The sequence below is a fragment of the Galeopterus variegatus genome, unplaced genomic scaffold (genome assembly GCF_000696425.1).
Source record: "Galeopterus variegatus unplaced genomic scaffold, G_variegatus-3.0.2 Scaffold2402, whole genome shotgun sequence".
Lineage (NCBI taxonomy): Eukaryota > Metazoa > Chordata > Mammalia > Dermoptera > Cynocephalidae > Galeopterus > Galeopterus variegatus.
Genome location: NW_007728513.1, coordinates 316,098 through 321,149, shown reverse-complemented (window position 1 = coordinate 321,149; position 5,052 = coordinate 316,098).

Here is a 5,052-nt window from a genome sequence, read left to right as displayed (position 1 = left end):
AGAAAATATGTCAACTCATTCTTGGCCCCCAGAAATAAGTTAATAATTTGAAGAATATTCTTTCTTTTTTTTCTACAGAGCACAAAACATTTTTGTTTTTCCTTGTTTCCTAAATATTATGTGCTTGTAGCAAAAACTTCAACTGATATAGAAACATATCAAAATTTAGAGTGAAAATCTCCTCCTTCCACATTCTTGTTTTTAGAGTTAATTCTGGTGTGTAACTTCCTTTCTAGACCTTTTTCAACATAGAAACAAAAACATCTACATGGCTTTTTGGTGGCTGTTTTTTTAAACACAAATGAACCTATACTGTACATGTTATCCTATATCACATTTTTTTTCACCAACAATCTATCTTGGGCTTCTTTTGTCTACTCATATAGCTCTGTCTTGGCTATTTAATAGCTGTATAGTATTATATGGAATATACAAGGTCCTATTTAACCAATTCATTTTGGTTTTCTTTTCTCTTACAAATAACATTACAATGATCACCCTCTTATAGAACCTTACACACTTGTGCAAGCATTTCTCAGGTCTAGTGTTCTGGTCATCAGAATGGCCTATGGAGTTCAATTGCCTGGGTTGAAAATACCAGGCCAACCCTACCACTTTATAATCTTGGGCAAGTTACCAGACTCCTTTGTGCCTCAATTTCCCCATCAGTAAAACGGGAATCATAACAGGTCTTACATCATAGGATGTGTTGTAAGAATTAAATAACATGTACAAATATTGGAGAATATATAAAATGTTTAGCTTGTTGCCTGATGTATTTAAGTATTCACTAAATATTGGCTTTTACTTTTTATTAGTATCAATAAGATTAATAAATAGTCCCTATTATGACAATTATCATCACTTCTTAAGAAAGCAAAAACAGGGTAAATTGAGAGGGCAGTAATTAGGTAAGAGAAATGATATCATCACCACTTAAAGTCAATTAATCCACCAGACAGGTCAATTAATGAAAATTTATTTTGGTATGTAAAGGGTTTTACATTAAGCTCATTTTATGAGAAAATCCAAACAATTTGCATTTTAAATAATAGTGACCAGGTCTCCTGAGGCCCAAGAGGGAAGACATTAACTGGTAATTAGAAAAACCAATCTCTTAGCTGAAAGTTTTAATAACTTCACTTGCTCTTGTGTCCTAACATTTTAGCTGGCCCTAAGCAGAGGCCAGACAAAGGGCACAGCCTTAAAAGCTCCTGGCAGGCTTTCACTTAGGACCTTGTGAGGACTGGCAGCCCCTCAGGACAGAGCCTGTGTCTCAGTCACTTTAACATCGTGAACATCCTACCATTATGGGTTANTCAGGACAGAGCCTGTGTCTCAGTCACTTTAACATCGTGAACATCCTACCATTATGGGTTATTGCCTCTTTTACAGCCTAGGAAACTGAGGCTCAGAGACCATGTCAGTTGGGGTTTCTGGTTTGCACCCTCAGAAACCGAGACAGGCTTATTGAAGTGAAGGGGGTTCTTAGTCAAGGATGTTGGAAGCTTGCAGGTGGGAGAGGTGGCTGGAGAGCCTGGACCAGAAATAGTGCAGGACAGGAACCCAGTCTCCAAGCAGCAAGGTCCAGCTGGGCTCTGCCAGGTTTCTCAACACTCTACTCAGATTCCAGTTCCAGAGAGGAAGCATCCAACTTCCAAGTGCTCAAGAATGGACACACAGGCTGGCAGCATTGGCGTCACTTGGAAACTTGTTAGAAATGCAGAATCTCAGGCCCTGCCCTGGAATTACTGAATCAGGATCTGCATTTTAACAGATCTCTCAGATCTGTACATGTTACAATTTGGGAAGCACTGGCCAGAGCCTCTAACGAACACACAATCCCCAATCGACTTCCCCATGAGGAAGAAGTGGTGGTTCCTCAACAGGAAATCTGTGGTGCTGCTCACAGAAGGAAGATGAATGGACTCTAGGACAGCCCATAGAGGCCCGGGACTGCAGCACAGTCTAGCCTCCAGCAGACTGCCTCCTACTACCCGCCACAGGGCACACGGACAGACAATTCCAGTTGTCACAAGGACAGGTTTTTTCACTCAGTTGTATTTCTCAGGGGCTGCTGACATCTAGGAGATCTGAGAGAGGCCTCTGCTGTAAAATCCTTGATCTTTTTTAAACTGCTGAACCTTAAAATCTTTTTCTCCCCTTTTATACAACATTTGCCAATGGAAGCATGTTAAGCCAGCAGCTGTGTTCCTTTTTCTCAGTGGTGTCTCTTTCCCAGGGACCAGCTACAGATTTATGGCTATATTAAGAGGATGGTGAGGATGAAAGCTCTGTAAGGCCTTGCATCCAGATGTCAGGTGAAAAAGCAAGCCCCTGGTTTTGCCAGCACAAAGGCTCCAGAACAGGAAAAGGGACACATGAATACAGGAATAGCAAAGAAGGGCAGCTTCACTTTTTTTCATCTGGCATTGCCTTGACAAAGGCCTTTTACAGAGGAGGCCCTCTTTGGAGATTTTCTCCCTCCCCACTTCCTGCACCCTGTCCCTCTTTCCACCCAGGCCTCTTCTGCATGGGAATAGCCAGGCAGACAGATGAGCTGTCACAGGAGGAGGGGCACGTCGACCGCTATCCTTGGTCCTGAACCATCATTATGAGTTGGGGCAGTAGTTCATAACCTGGCTGCAAAACAAAACCGGTGGGGAAATTTGATAAAAGTACTGATTGTAAAGCCCCGCCCCCAGTTATTCTGACTTGGTGAATCTCAGGATTTTTTTTTTTTTTTTTTTGTCTTTTTCCGTGTCCGGCAACGGATCGCAACCCTCAGTGTTGCCCCCGTACCGGACCGGGGACCGGCAATGGGATCGCAACCCTCGGCGTTGCCCCCGCGCCTCGCTCAGCCAGTGAGCGGGAACCGGTCCGTATGTGGGATCCGAACCCTCGGGCGGGAGCGCCGCCGCGCTTCCCAAGCGGCGCACTATCCAGTGTGCCACCGGGCCGGCCCTCTCAGGATTTTTTTTAAAAAAGAGTCCAGATGCATCAGCGCATGAAGTACATCTTGAAAATCACTCTGCTATGGCATATTTATTTTTCCTAAGCCCAAGCAGTGGACATCTGCTGCTTTGCTTTCCCGTTACATCTGTTTTTCAATCTTCCTAAAATGCACCCTGGTTCTCCTAAGGAGAGTCACCCTTCTACGCCTTGAGGTTTGGGCAAGACTGGCCCAGATCTAAGGCATGCAGCTTGTCCCAACTTCCTGACCATAGTTACTGGGTCTGAAATTTGATTCACTCTTTTTTTGGAGGTGGGTGGTATGAGGTGAGGCTTTCACAATAACAGAGCCAACCAGGGGCAGTTAAGGCTGAGAGATGGAGAGAGACCATGTCCAAATGACCTTGGTTTTTTGTTTGTTTGTCTGCTTTATTTTTGTTTTTGGTAGTGGGTGGTAACAAATGACCTTTTTGAATTTCTGAATCAAGTGGCCTTGGAGCCAGAAATTCCTCTGGACTTTTCAGATGGGAGAGCTCATACATTCCCTTTATTGCTTAAGCCAGCTTGGACCATGTTTCTGTCACTTGCAACCAATCTGACTACGATTTCTTACCACTCTGGTGACTCTTGTGCACTCTCTCCTAAGAGCCAAGTGAGAGAAGAAGCAGTGTGGGAGATGACCTGGGGTTGGAGAGAAAAAGGAAAAGCAGCTGAGAGATTGCTAGGCAGAAAGGATTCTAATTTGGATGCTGTTTTCAAATCCTCAGTTACTAAGGAGAAAGCCTCAACCAACCATGGCCTATGGATCCCTTGACTGAAGGAAAATAAAACCATGACTGGGCTGGGGGTGGGGGGCGGTGATACACTGCAAGCACAGGTGTCCTAGGATGAGTGTCACCAAAGTGGTCATAGATTTTCTTTGTTTTTATATTCTATCTCAGTGAAAACTACTTTTACTCTATTCCTGACATCTTTGATTTATGCTACATGGTTTCTATGGTTGATCTCACTGCAGCTTTTTTCCTGACATTTACAATGTTTGTCCTCTCTGGGGAGTCAGGAGAGTGCAAACCCCTCCATCAGGACACCCAGTTCAAGGTTTGCTCCCTCCTATTGCACCGTGGGGTGGACACATAGATATGCACACTCCCAGGAGTATTAGACCCATAACAAAATAGTAAATGATCAAAAGATCTTCAGGACTGAAGCAAATCACCTCCAGTGGTATAATTCCAAAAGCATCATTTTTCTGAATAGGAGGCACATTTGGGAGTAGAGAAACGTGACAAAAATGCCTGTACCTCCTCCCATGTGGTTTTGAAAGTATCCCTGTCTGGATAGTGTAGAGTGAAAGTTCTTATTAGTGAGCATTGAAGTGGGTCGATGCTTGCACTACGAGAGAAGGGAGACTTCCCTGGCAGAAGTTCCAGGACAGAAGTAATTAGATAGAAGGTCCCAATGAGAGACTGCTGGGGAGATCTGAAAAGTCAGGGAGAAACATAAAAAGAATGTATTTTTAGAGACATGAGATCGGATTGCAGGACAAGTGGATCTGGGCGTCTGGGAATGGTCCTCATAAAAGACTTGAAAGCAAAAGAGTGTTAGGGCAAATGATGGTGTTTGAACAACTGTCAAGATATGTGAAATTTTTTAACAAATTCTGGGAACCGGATGCCTCTGAGCTATATGCAAAGCCCAGGAAGAGGATCCATCTGTTTTTGGACAAAGATTGCACCTTTAATGTGGGGCAAAGTCATTAGGTCATGAACATCATATTACACTGATCTTTTAAAATGGTGTAGGCGAAAGTCAGGAGGAGGGAGGGAGTACATGGTGCATTCTGGGGGCTGGTTTTGATCCGATTCTTGTCCTAGGAAGTGGTTATAAGAGAGCTCACCTTTAATTATTTGTTTAACTATACACTGGTGTTACTAGGACTTTTCTGTATGTACGTTATATTTCACCACAAAACCGATAAAAAAAAAAATGATCATGGGCCGGCCCGGTGGCGCACTGCTACAGTGCACCGCTTGGGAGCATAGCGGCACTCCCGCAGAGGGTTCGGATCCCACATACAGACCAGTTCCTGCTCACTGGCTG